General features: G+C 54.4%; 1 pseudogene; it reads left to right on the forward strand.

Moving 5' to 3' along the window:
• Positions 1 to 12,675: 12,675 nt before the first annotated feature.
• Positions 12,676 to 13,323, forward strand: LOC127483492 (succinate dehydrogenase assembly factor 3, mitochondrial pseudogene; annotated as a pseudogene).
• The last annotated feature ends 875 nt before the right edge of the window (positions 13,324 to 14,198 follow it).

Raw genomic sequence — 14,198 nt, forward strand, 5'->3', positions numbered from 1 at the left:
GCCGGTGCCGCAGGCGGAGGATTAGCAAAGTGAGCCGCGGTGCCAGCCCTCAACCTGATTTTTCTATCTTGTCTCTCCAGTGTTTGCTGAAGTCAAAGAGCTCTTGGACGACTTCACAGGTTTCGGTGGTGTTGAACGAACTTTTTGATCCACCGTTCACGACTAGGATTAGAGAACGGGCAGCCGTGGGATGCTGGGGTGACTTGTGACAGACCCCACTGGGCCCAGCTCACCGTTTTCCCATGCCTGTGTCTCGGCTCTCTCACCTGGGAACGTCACGACGCAGAGGCGGTGGGGTTTTGGAGGTGGTCTGTGAGGAGGCTGTCCGGCCTCCACACGCATCGTGTTCTGCGGAAAACAAGGTTTTCGTGCTCGGATACGGATCTGTGTGTGTTGTAAAGATTTCCAAATCCAACAATAATTCACTGCTCCCCGGGTTGACCACCGCAAGAGGTGGAGCTCGGCCCCTGAGCTGTGCGATTCTCAGCTCCTCTCACGACAGCCAGAATGGTTTCCAGCCCAGGAAGCCCCTCTGCCTGCATTATTGGACTCTATTTCATCTGTGTAAACGTCGCGTGATGTTTCTGTTGGGCTGGATGGACAGAGGTTCCGCCAGGCTCCTAGGAGTCCCCTGTCACTTCCATAAGTGAAGACGAGTCCTAGCGCACGGCTCAGGCATTCTCGTGGGCGGTCCTCTGATTGCTAGGCACAGTGTGGCCAAAACCAGAATTGTGTTTATTGTGTGTCCAACATCTTGCCAACAGTTTCGTCATTGAGGATCTGGTGTGCAGGATTAGTAATCGCAAATCAGATTTTCAAATCAGATTTGAAATTTGAATACCTTGCACTAACATGGATGCTTATTTCAGATTTTTCATGCTACTTACAAAAAAGCACTGTATGTTCTCAAGTCTTCTCATTCTTTTCCGTTTTCTAGTTGTTTGTTCTCAAAGATCTGGCAAAATGCAGAACCCTTGGTAGTATATTAAAGTAACCCAAAGTTATGGGGCCGGCGCTGTGGCGTAGTGGGTAAAGCCACCACTTGCAGTGCCGGCATCCCATGTGGACACCAGTTCTAGTCCCCGCTGCTCCACTTCCGATCCAGCTCTCTGCTGTGACCTGGGAAAGCAGTGGAAGATGGACCAAGTCCTTGGGCCCCTGCACCCACATGGGAGTCCCGGAAGAAGCTCCTGGCTCCTGGCTTCAGATCAGCGCAGCTCCGGCCGACTGGGGAGTGAACCAGCGGATGGAAGACCTCCCTCTCCCCCTCTCTCTCTCTGCCTCTCCTTCTCCGCTCTAACTCTGACTTTCAAATAAATCTTTAAAAAAAGTAATCAGAATTTAGTAACTCCCCCCAGGCCTTCCTTATTCACTTAAACAAAAGTCATGTCCGTTATGTTTCCAGAAGCTTCCAGCTTCTTTTGTCAACTCTGCCTCTTTGGGATGGGAGATTGTCAAGGAGCGCGCCTGGTTCATGGTCGAGCTCTGTGCTCCTGCACTTGGATTCCATGCACTTTTTAAATCCAGTTTTTCTTGAAATTCATTGATGACGTGGACGATGAAACTCCCAGGGGACTTTGCCCGCTGCCCACAGGACGCACGCTGGGAAACCACGGGCTCCGAGCAGCTCGTCTGGTTTCGGCATTCTGCTTTAACTTCCACTTCACTTTCAGTCATTAGTCCACATCCTCTCAAGACAGATTTTCCTGTTCTGTTTGTGAATTTTTGAATCTTTTTCAATATGTTGAGAGAAATAGATTTGCTTAGTAGATATTAGCTACATATTGTTGATGTACTAGCTTATTTTAGAATTTACAAGTATAAAAAATAATATGTGATAAAGCCATGAAACTCGACAGGTCGTTAGCTTTTGTCCTGAAGAAATTTCTTTCACAACCCGTGACCCATGATGATGGTAACATTAGCCGTTCACTGTATCACCCTCTCCACTTTGTGAATGAATGTAAGAGCGGCTTTGTTGGTGTGTAATGAGACGTGCACTTGATTACTGTAGAAGAGACTTCTGTCATAATGAAAATCTTGTAGCTCTAAATTGGGAACCCAGAGTGACCATTCGAACAGACCAGATGAATTACAAAGCAAGCCTTCAAATTTAGCCAATCCGGAGCAGGTGCTGAGGTGTTCCATAGGTTAAGCTTCTGCCTACAGCGCTGGCATCCCATATGGGCACCGGTTCTAGTCCTGGCTGCTCCACTTCTGATCCAGCTCCCTGCTGTGGCCTAGGAAAGCAGTGGGAGATGGCCAAGTGTTTGGGCCCCTGCACCCGTTTGGGAAACTTGGAAGAAGCTCCTGGCTTCTGGCTTCGGATTGACGCAGCTCCAGGGAGCTGCAGCCATTTGGGGAGTGAACCAGTGGATAGTAGATCTCTCTCTCTCTTCCTCTCTCTGCCTGTAGTTCTGCCTCTAAAATAAATAAATAAATATCAAAAAAATCTAACCAATCCACAAATATTAATAGAGGATTTGAAAAAAAAAATAGATGACAATCATCGGCTAGAAAAGCGGCCGCAGCTGTGGACGCCCTCGTTGCTTAATCCAACAAGGTCTTCGTCAGACTCGCTCCGCTTCAGTTCAGGAAGCAAGGAAAGGTCAGCCTTGTTGGGGAGTCTCTTTGTTTCCATTTGTCAGAAAATGATCACTATAGGCCGGCGCCGCAGCTCACTAGGCTAATCCTCCGCCTTGTAGCGCCGGCACACCAGGTTCTAGTCCCGGTCAGGGCGCCGGATTCTGTCCCGGTTGCCCCTCTTCCGGGCCAGCTCTCTGCTGTGGCCAGGGAGTGCAGTGGAGGATGGCCCAAGTGCTTGGGCCCTGCACCCCATGGGAGACCAGGAGAAGTACCTGGCTCCTGCCATCGGATCAGCACGCCGGTCGCGGCGGCCATTGGAGGGTGAACCAACGGCAAAAGGAAGACCTTTCTCTCTGTCTCTCTCTCTCACTGTCCACTCTGCCTGTCCAAAAAAAAAAAAAAATGATCACTATAAATGGATTTGGGCTGTTATTCTCCAGAAATTAAATAATAGCACAAATCACATATCTTTGGAGGCAGCAATCATCAACAGCAATGTGGGGAAAAATTCAAGATAATGATGGCTATGGTGTGAACAGTCCTCTCGGATGTCATGCTCTTGAGCAGTAAACAACCTGAACAACCGTCCCTAGCTGCTCTGAACATTAGGTGACCAGTGCCCCTAATAAAGCACTTCCACATAGAAACACCTGTGACGTGAAGGCGGGTGCGCTAAGGGGCGGGAGACCCGTGTCTGGGTGCTGGTTCTCCTGTTTGCTAAGTGTGACCTTGAACAGTTCTCTTGTCAACAGGTCACCTCAGCCAGCAGAGGGTATGCGTGTCTCACGCCTCTGACCGCTGCCTGGGGTCACTTGGGGTCTCCCAGGGCGAGTGGGCGCTGAGATCATGAGGCAGACGTGCACCAGGTTTCTGTCTGGCCCATGTGAGAAGTGTGCTCACTTTCTTAAAAAAAATCACATCGTGTTTTAAAATTGGGGAAAAGACACATGCAGAGCCGGCAAAGGGCACTGACTCCCAGCTCCCGCTGACTCACCGCGGGCAGCGGCCGGAGCTTGTGTGGGAGCCCAGGAGGCCGCAGGCCGAGGCAATGGTTTGCTGTTTGGGACAGTCACCACGCCAGCTGAAACCCTGAAGTGGTCTTTAGGCCAGGCCGGTCCGAGCGGCCCTGGAGCCAGCCGCAGAGGCTGCAGGGAGTCCCCTTGGCAGAAATGAAAGTTTGCAAAAGCAACCAGAAAGGCATTTGAAGTCCGAGAACCGGCGCGAGGGCTCACTTCAGGTGAAGTCAGGGGGAAGTTGGCTGGAACGCACCCCCCCACCCCGCCCCCGACTCCACCCCCACTCTGGTGGCTTCGCTGGCTCCCAGAGACACAGCTGGGCCAGACCGGGAGAGAGAAAAGGGGGCGTGTCCCACTCTTCTGCGTTCGCCTAGCCTTGGTCCCAGGAGCCTGCTGTGTTCCAGGCACCGGCCAGGGCGGGGCGGGAAGTCCGGCCAGACAGGACCCTGGTGCCCGCAGGGCCCGCCCAGCTGCTGGTCCAGCCGTCTGTGCTGTGCTCCCAGCCTCTGGCCCCCTCCCTAGTGTTCCGTCTCTTCCCAGTGATTTCCCTGTTCCCTGAAGGAAAACTGCAGGTCTCACCCCCTCTCCTCCCGTGTGGCGTGTCCCCGGCCTCGGCATTGCCTGTGGGACTCCTCCCTGTCATTCAGGAGCAGCACAAGTGCCACCTCCTCCATGCAGCCTTCCCTCATCACCTAAGGGAGAAATGACTTCCCTCTCTTCCCTCCCGTAGCCCTTTGTGCACGTGTGCAGCCCCGACCTGCCATCTGCCTTTTATAACAGCTTCCAGAGTCCAAGTGGGTGGCATCCCTGCTGGACGGGGGTGGGTGCACCCTGGATCCCGGGCTGCGTCCAACCCTCCACAACCCTGGCAACCTCTCCTGCACTGCCAGGCCAACCCCAGACTGAAGCAGGTTTAGTCGGAGTGGACTTTTTTATTATTTTTTTAGCTGCCTAGAATCTGAGCACACAAATCCCTGAGTGGGTGGCACTCAGCTGTCACAGGCCCACACGTGGCTCTTAAGTCCTATTTAATTAAAAGGCTTAAATCTCCATCCCCGAGCCCCTCTCCCACCACACTGCTCCCTCCTGCTCTGGACGCCTCGGTGCACAGAGGGGCTGCCTTCTAGTCTACCCTCGCAATGTTATTCACACGTCTGTGTAACTTTGACCACTACTTGGTGTTGTTTGCATTGAATTTGCTGTTTGACTAAGAAAATGAAACCCCTCCACTGGAACTGCAGGCATCAGAAGTCAAAAGCGGGTGTTTGAGGCCTTGGACTCCCGGGGAGTCGGGGGAGCGGTCAGCGGCTGGATCCCGCACCTGGATCCCGCACCTGACTTAATCTGTCCCACGCGTCGCACAGCCTTTGGGAAACTCCCCAGTCTGCACTATTCGCAGATGCCGGTGCCGGTGAGGCTGTGAGCGCCCCCTAGCGCTGCGCTTACTCGCGCAATGCCGCCGTCCTGAACAGGTATTCGTTAACGCGGAGGAGGCCAGTGGAGAAGGCTCATTCTGTGGAAGACCCTCGGGCACCCTCGGGGGTCTCAGACCTCGGGCACCCTCGGGGATCTCAGACCCGGGGCGCTCCGATGTTTGGGTACAGCCAGACACCGCTCAGAGCGAAATCTGGTTTATAAAATGGGCAGTCGCCCTGGTAACAGCGCACTGGGGCGTTTGGAAAAGTCCTACTGGCTCCTGGACATTTGCCCTGCAAAGCGGCTTCCGTGACCACCCCCCTAATTCCACGCGCTCATTCATTCTCACGTGTGCAGAACTGGAGTCGGCCAAGTCCTGTGCTTGCGACATCATTTGAACAGTAAAAATTGGAAACAATTGGAACACCCACTGCTGGGAGATCTGTGAAATAAACAATGGCCTCGGTAGACCAGAACGCTCTGAAAAAAAAAAAGAGTGCAAAAGCTCTGCATCTTCCAATAACAAATTAACTCGGAGACGCACTAGGTGGAAAAGCAAAAGGCAGAACAATGTGTACAGCAGGCTGCGTTTGTGTGTGCATGTGTGTGTGTGTGTGTTCTGCATGCATACAGTGGACAACACACTGGCAAGCTGTTGCTTTCAGGGAGGGGAACGGAAGTCCTGCAGGGTGGAAGAGCAGCTCTTCAAGGACTGCCCTCTTGGGGCCAGCGCTATGGCGGAGCGGGCAAAGCCGCTGCCTGCGCAATGAGCAGGTGCAGTGTGTGCTTGGTGAATGAGAAGACAGGATGGCAGGTCCTCTTCGGCTCGGTCTTGAGTGTCCCACCTCAACCCGAAGCAGGGCCTGGAAGCTGTGGGCCCTCCCCTCCCCTTCCCCTTGGCCACCCATGCCAGGCAGGGCTTCCTCCTCCGCTCGGGGCGCCCCCAGGATGTCGCTCTGGGTTTTGTGGCCACATGGCTTTTTCTGCAGTTGCTGTTCCCCACTTGATCCCCAGCGAGTGACTTTGTGCTCCTCCTCCTTCCGAGCTAAAGATCTGCCTTGGGCTGAGCGCTTCAGCAGCCTGGGCCGCAGGCTTCCCCGGGCTCCCCCAGAGGTCGGGGACCCTGCTCAGGTGCTCCAAAGGAGCCTTGGCCTTCACTCATTCACCAAGCGCACACTGAACCTGCTCATTGTGCAAGACCGCGTTGTAGGCCTTGGGCAGACAGTGAGGGCCAAGACAGAGCAGGTTTCTGTTCCGGTGGAGTTTACGCGGATGTGAGGAGAGAGTGGCAAGAGGGATGCCACCAGCTGTGGGTTCCAGGATTTCCAAGCCACAGCGCCTCTCTGCACCACGTCACCCATTGCGGTGCACGGGTAAATTCAGCTGCGACAAAGCCCAAGGCCCAGTGACTGTTACTTCCTGTCCAATAACAGTCCGGCCATGTAGCTCTTTGTGAGGTGCATATGCACAGTGTGCCCACTGCACAGGTGAAGCCAGTGAGGCTGGAGAGGCCGGGGGCTGTTGTAAGACCACACTGTTACGAAGTGCTTGAGACCAAGCCCCTGGGCTTTCATGGCGTCAGCCTGCATGCCGGCTCCCGCCCCTCCCCAGCCTCCCTGCCTTCCCAGGGTAGATATGTGCCCTGGTGCTGTGTCTCCCCCTTGCTGTGAGCAGGTGTGGGCAGCCCTGCCAGCCTCCGTTCTCCTCCAGGGACTCAAGCTCCCATGCCGTGGCCTGGGGCTCACGGGGGTCTTCTCACCTGGCCCCAAGCTCCCGTGCTGTGGCCTGGGGCTCACGGGGGTCTTCTTGCCTGACCCTGCTTCCCACACATCACACTGTGGGCCTTGTTGCCTCCTCTCTGGGATCTGCCATCGGTCATGGGCGCTGGGCCACGCCCTGCCCTTCACCTAGAGGTGGGCAGGAGCTGTCATGGGAACGTGGTGCTGTCTAAGGAAAAGGGCCGAGAAGAAGTGAGCTCTCCGGGGGCTCCACACGGCTCCACCTGGCCTGGCGCCTCGAGACGCTACAGCGATTGGTGCTGGCATCTCCAGAGGTGGCTGTTAGATGGCCCTGGTGACGACTGTGTCCCCCGCAGCCCACCTAGGCGGCAGTCTCCCCTCTAGGGTCTGAGCACCAGCTCCCCCACACACGTGGCCGGGGAGGTTTTACCTGCTAGAAGGGCTGGACCTCATAGCCCCTGGAGTGCAGGCAAAGAGAGATTTGGGGTTCAGATTCGGAATAGAAGATGTGGTCTCAGGGTCAGCACTGACCTCAGGCGGACACCTTCCCAGAGGGGTCTGAAGAATCCTTCTAAGAGTGCGGATCCAGGGACAGACCGGCGGGAACGGGGAGGGGCTTGGCGTCTCCATCCTTGAGCAGCCTTGCCACCTCCTCCTAGTCTCAGGCCAGCTCTCCAAACTTTTCATATTCCCTCCCCAGCTGCCTACCACCTGCCCCACTCTGGTAGCCTTTTTCTGGACCTGCTGCTGTATCTGGTAGCCCTTGGTAGGAATGACCAGGCTCAGGAGTGGACGGATCGCCTGGAGAGCAGGAGGCAGCATGTATCCACACACAACGGAAAGTCGGACAGGTGTGCATCCAAGTTCAACATCTGCCACTTCTCAGCTCTAGGACCTTGAGCAAGTCTGGGGCGTGTACGCTGGTTTCTTTACTCTGCAGTGGGAATCACAATGGTGCCCACCTCGTGTCTATTTGGAGGGATTAAAAGAGATAGCAGATGTGCCCAGCATACACGAAGGAGTTTTAAAAATGGTGGGGAAATGGAAGGGAACTTCCTGAAGCCCCCTCCTAGTAGGGCCCCAGGGAAGGGTAGCTAATCCTACAGCTCACGGGCCTGTAGAACTCGTGTGCGTGCATGCCTAAGAATCACTCTCACATTTCCTTTCACCACCCCGAAGCTGGGGAATGAGTCTGTGGACTCGGCAGGTGGGTGAGAGAGGCCTGGGCCCGCAGGGGAGGAGGGCTGGAGCCTCGGGGGCAGAGCTCTGTGGATTCGGTGCAGGTGGCACCACGGCTGTGGCGGCTGGGCAGAGGAGAGAGGCTCCACGTGGAGGCAGGAGGTGGCTGGCTCTCGGGAAAGTGGAACCCCAGAGGTGGGGGAGTCCCGCATGGCTGGGGAGGCCCCAGGGCACTTTGGGGATGGCCACCGAAGCCAGCCAGGGCAGCTGGGCTGTCCTCAGCTCTCGGGTGGGGCACAGCAGCCACAGCCCTTTGGGGCTCCAAGGGCATTATGGGTCTCATCTTGTTCTTGGTGGGTCTCTTTTCCATGACCTTGAAGAAATGGAGGCATGAAAGTAATTTGAACACGCTGGCCCCGGCATTGGGAATGAAGAAAGGGGAGAAATGGGGGCAGAGGTGAGGCAGATTTGGGGGAGGGGGTGGCTGTGGGGTCTCTTCCCCACAGAGACTGTGTCCAGGACAACAGGTCAGGCAGATTCTCCGTGCTGAAAGCTGTGGCCATCTGTGTGTGCGCTTACGGTTCGTACGTATCACCTAGAGGGAGACCCATGCCACATTAGCTCACTGAAGCAGTAAAATGATGCTGTGTACCTGTTCCTCCACGTCTTCCTGGGAACTTAACTCCGTCTTAGAGGTCCAATGGGTTGAACAGGGTGGACTTTGCATTTCAAAGTTGAGCCCTAAGTCCAGCAATCAACCAAGTTGCATGGTCCCTGCCCCAACTCAGGCTGGCTCTGAGCTTGTTCATTTTTCTAGAGCTACTGGGGAAACAACTGAGACATCAACCAGCCTTCTCCACAGGCCCTCATTGAGGACACTGTCGAGTTGTACCCACGGGGTACTTCCTGTTTCCTAGGTAGAGCCCACGCAGAGAGAGCTGGGCGGGAGGTGGGGACAGACTTAGTATTTGCGTAACTGGGCATGTAAACAGGCAAGCACACAGACAGAATTATTTTTGAAGATGGGGAGAGATGCAGGGCTCGCTCAGTAAGAAGCCAGAGTACCACCTCCTGGCCCAGAGGCACCGCCCAGCACCTGGTTCTGCCTTCGGAAGCCCCTGGTACCCAGCCAGGGTCTCTGTCTCTTAAGTACCTCTCCTGCTGGGCTGATGCCGCGTATGCCAGCAGTCTGCCTGGTCCCCAGAAAGGGGGCCTCTTGTTGTCTCTGCCAGTGCCCCTGCTTTCAGTCACCCCAAGAGGATGGTGCCTTTGCCTCTGTAACGCTGCCTTTCAAATAAATGTCTTTAAAAAATAAAAATAAAAATAAAATAGCATCAATAGTGTCTTCGGTGTTAGATTGTCGTTGGGATTAAACAAGTTAGCGAAGCAACTGCCCCAGTGACTGGTGCTCAGTGTGGGAAAGCTGTTTGCCCGCTAATAAGTCGCAGATTTGAGCTAAAGCACTTAAGGGGATAGTGTGGAGGTGAGAGAGAGCGTGCCGTAACAGCCAGGATGGGGCTGGGCTGGAGCTGGGAGCCAGGCACCCCATCCAGGCCTTCCGCACGGGTGGCAGGGACCCAGCTACCGGAGCCGTCACCTGCCGTGAAGTCAAGAGCCAGACCCGGAGCTGAACCCAGGTGCTCTGGTACAGGACCTGGGCGCCTGAACCAGCCCCTAACTGCTAGCCGAGAGCCCACGCCCGGCTTATCCGTTCCATTTCCCTGGAGCTCTGTGAGGTTCCCTCTTGGACTTTGTTCGGGATCTTGGATTTCATCCTCAGTGCCATGTGAAGCCCTGGAGCGCTCTGGGCAGATTTAACCACAATGGCGGCTTTATTTATTTATTTATTTTTAAGATTTTTTTAAGGATTTATTTATTTGAAAGGCAGAGTTGCACAGAGGCAGAGAGAGAGAGAGGTCTTCTATCCTCTGGTTCACTCCCCAGTTGGCCACAACGGCCAGACCTGCGCCAATCTGAAGCCAGGAGCCAGGAGCTTCTTCCAGGTCTCCCATGTGGGTGCAGGGGCCCAAGGACTTGGGCCATCTTCTACTGCGTTCCCAGGCCACAGCAGAGGGCTGGATCGGAAGTGGAGCAGCCGGGACTACAGCTGGTGCCCATATGGGATGCCGGTGTTGTAAGCAGCAGCTTTACCCACTTGGTCCCCCAGGTTGACTGTAGGAAGAGTTCATGGCCAAGTCAGGAGCAGACAGCAGTGTGGACTGATACCAGCAGGGGCACCTGGAGGGTGCGGTGAGCCCAAGTAGAACTCACAGCCGCCCATGTTCTCAGGGATCCTAGACCCTCGCATGGCCCAGGGGCTCAGTGTCCTTAACGTACACTTACAACAGAAAGGAGACTACAGCCACACACAGAGCTCCACCATGCACGGTGACACACCAGCGGGGTGTGAACTACTGAGTGAGACGCAGCCGGCAGGCGGCTTTCTGGCTCGAATTTAGGGAATAAAAATGTTAACAACCATCAGTTATTGTCTACCAAAGAAAGGGCCCTCTGTTAAGTGTTCTGCCTCCTTATTGACATCATTTAACCTTAAACAATCTTTAGGATTCGGTATTTGTGATTAATTCCATTTTAGAGATGAAATCCCAGGACCAGAGAGGGTAGGTAACTTCTCCCGAGTCACCCAGCTCCTAAATAATGGAGTCAGGGTTCAAACCTGGATGTGACTGGCGCGGAAGGCGTGGCCCGGCACTGGCCCACCCGCCCTGAGCAGGAGCTGGCCTCACAGCACCCAGGAAGTTCTGCTTTCTTTGTCTGTTTTATATCAGGGTCCTTTTACCCTCGTGTTCCTCCTCACTGCCAAGCGGAGATCTTGGGTTCTTGCCCGAGACCCCCGAGGGTCCTGAAACAACCTTCCTTCCCTTCCTGGCCCTGCCTACCCACCATGCAGACTGCGACAGCGGTGCCAGGCTGGCCCCGCTTGATGTCCAATGCAATGGCAAAGACGTCGTCCGGAAATCGCCTTCACCGTCGCCTGTGTTCCTCCCCCCCTCCGCCCCCCCCCCCCCCCCCCGCCAGCTGCACCACAAGGAGCTTCAGCTCTGCGCCTCGCCAGCCATGAGCGACTTCTTCATTGCGGAGGGGAAGAACCTAAGTTCCCTGATGGGAAAGTGGGCTGCCTACACGCACGTGGCTGGCTGGCGGCAGAGCTGGGACTCGAACCCAGGCCCCTGACTCCTCTTCGAGTGCTCTTTGAACTCCGCCAGACTGTATGTACTCGTGGTACTTAAGGAGGGCCCGCGTGAGTGAATAAGACTCCCACTCCCCTCCACCCTCACAAAGGGTCCGCATCCAGAAGCAAGGCAGAGAACGGCCACAGCAGATGGCGGGTGTCTGACATAACAGTTAAGACACTGCTTGAGGCACCTGCATCCCACAGCCGAATGCTCGGATTCGAGTCTTCAGCCCTCTTCTGATTCCAGCTTCCCACTACTCCCCATCCCGGGAGGCGGCAGGTGACGGCTCAGGTACTTGGGGCCCTGCCGCCCACGTGGGAGACCCAGATGGCGTTTTCAATCTTGGCTTCAGCCTGGCGCAGCTCCAGCTGTTGCAGGCATTTGCAGAATGAGTTGGCGGATGGAAGATCTGTCTCTGTCTCTCTCTCTGCCTTTCAAATCAATGAGAATAAATCTTTAAAATGGTTTAAAAATCTCCTTAAAGAGAGAGAGACGGGGGCTCTCCATCACTTCCCCTGCTCTGTGAAGCTGACGAGACGCTATCTCGGGGGCAGGCAGAGATGATGCAGCCTCCGTGGCTGACCTCCGGGGACAGAGAAGGTTCTGGGTGGGGGCAATGTTTCCACAGGACATCACTGACGCACAGGCTGGAATCCCACCTCACTCATGTTCCCTGGCTAGGGACTGTCTGGGCAGGAAGGATGGTAAACTAGTTGGAAGAGTGAGTGAGTGTGTGTGTGTATGTGTGTGTGTGAACATGTATGTGAATATAGCTAGAAGTTTTCTAGAGGATTCTCCCCAGTGCTGGGATTCCAGGGTGTGGGATTCAGTTTGCCATCGGCTTGCAGAGGTGCACCTGCTGTACGCTGACTTCTTGTTTCTGAGAGCTGAACGCCATCGAGGTCACAGCAGCGCCCCCTAGGGCTCTGGCTGAGGACACAGGGGTCTTGGGTCCAGAACAAACTGCTTTGGAATCCTCACTCTGCTAGATGTGAGCCTGTCTCCTGTCTGTACAATGTGTATAAAGGCATCCCCCTTACAGGGCTGCCACTAGGATTCAAGCAATGCACATTGGTACCAGTCCAGCGCTGTATCAACCGTAGCTGTTATCTTTTCCTTTCTTTCTTTTTTTTTTTAAGATTTATTTATGTATTTGAGAGGCAGAGTTACAGAGAGGCAGAGGCAAAGGCAGAGAGAAAGATATTTTCCATCTGCTTGTTCACTACCCATATGGCCACAATGGCCAGAGCTGTGATGATCTGAAGCCAGGAGCCAGGAGCTTCTTCCAGGTCTCCCATGCCGATGCAGGGGCCCAAGCACTTGGGCCCTCCTCTGCTGCTTTCCCAGGCCATTAGCGGGGAGCTAGATGGGAAGTGGAGCAGCTGGGACTCAAACATGGTGCCCATGTTGGATGCCGGCCCTGCAGGCGGCAGCTTTACCCTCTATGCCACAGCACTGGTCCCAAAACATTAAGTTAATGAAGCAGCAGAAAATTTTTCAAGCTATTTATTTTTTAAAAGATCAAGCCTGGCGCCGGGCTCAATGGCCGGGTCGCACGGTAGCAAGGTCCGAGCCTTGTACAGACGCATCTTGCAGTTGCACCGGGTGCTGCCCCCTGACCTCAAAGCCTTGGGCGACCAGTACGTGAAGGACGAGTTTAGGAGGCATAAGGCCGTTGGTTCTGACGAGGCCCGGCGTTTCCTGCAGGAATGGGAGGCAGAGCTAGACAGAGAGAGGGGAAAGGTCTTCCTCCGTTGGTTCAACCCCCAAATGGCCGCTACAGCCGGTGCGTTGCGCCGATCCGAAGCCAGGAGCCAGGTGCTTCCTCCTGGTCTCCCATGTGGGTGCAGGACCCAAGGACCTGGGCCATCCTCCGCTGCACTCCCGGGCCACAGCAGAGAGCTGGCCTGGAAGAGGGGCGAGCGGGACTAGAACCCCAGGGTGCCAGCCTGGCAGAGAAAAGGGTCCGCAGAGAAAAGGGTGTATGCGACAGTGTTATGGCAACAAGCCAACAACAACAGACAAAATCCAACTGAAAAAGCATGTTTTGGCACCTTTCTCCCAGAAGAAAAACTAAATGACTTTCGTGACGAGCAGATTGGACAGTTGCAAGAGCTGATGCAAGAAGCCACGAAACCCAACAGGCAGTTTAGTATTACTGACTCTACAAAGCCAAAGTTGTCTAGATGAGGAAGCTGAATACATAAAATTCTGTTTTCTCTGCCATTCAAATAAATAAGAGTAAGAAGTTTTACACATTGGTTATTTCAGCCTTGAGAGTGGTTGGCACTTCTATTTTTTGATGTTTTGAATACAATATTTAGATCAGGACCCCTAATAAACAACTGAAAAACTGAAAAAAAAAAAAAAGATCAAGCCCGTCCAAAAGCTTTGATTGGATAATTTCAATGCTACGATTTTCATAGAAACCATCTCCATTCTTTCTAGAATGGATCCACCCAAGAAAACCTCACACCAGATGGACATGGGGCATCTTTTTACCCCACCTCTGGTGCTGGCTGGACCCACATGTGAGGCCACGAGAAAGCTCCATCACCAGTGGGAGAGGGAGACTTAACAGGGTGCCCGGAGCACCTGGAGGAGTGTGAACTGGAGGCCCCTGGCAGGTGTCTGCCTTCAGGTGAGGTCTGAGCACAGGGAGAGGGCAGGACAATCTTTACTTGTCCCTTTGCAACAAGTCACAATAAACTCTCCCATGGTCCAGGGTCACAATATAATTACTTTAAATGGCTCATTTCCCTGCTGCTCAGGGTATGTCTGTGTGTGCAAATGAGCAGTTGTCTCTGCTTATTGTCTGATCTGCAATCTGCAATTACCCCAAGGAACAACCTGCTCATTGCGGTCAGAGGCCATTAGCCAATCACATGATGACATCTGTCATAATCTTCATACCAGCGCCGGCACTGTGGCGTAGTAGGCTAGGCTTCTATCTGCAGTGCCGGCAGCCCATGTGGGTGCCAGTTCAAGTCCTGGCTGCTCCACTTCCAATCCAGCTTTCTGCGATGCCCTAGGAAGGCAGTGGAGGATGGCCCAAGCACCCCTGC

Source organism: Oryctolagus cuniculus, chromosome 13 (genome assembly GCF_051225735.1).
Source record: "Oryctolagus cuniculus isolate XC-2025 breed Fujian yellow rabbit chromosome 13, ASM5122573v1, whole genome shotgun sequence".
In the NCBI taxonomy this organism is placed as follows: Eukaryota; Metazoa; Chordata; class Mammalia; order Lagomorpha; family Leporidae; genus Oryctolagus; species Oryctolagus cuniculus.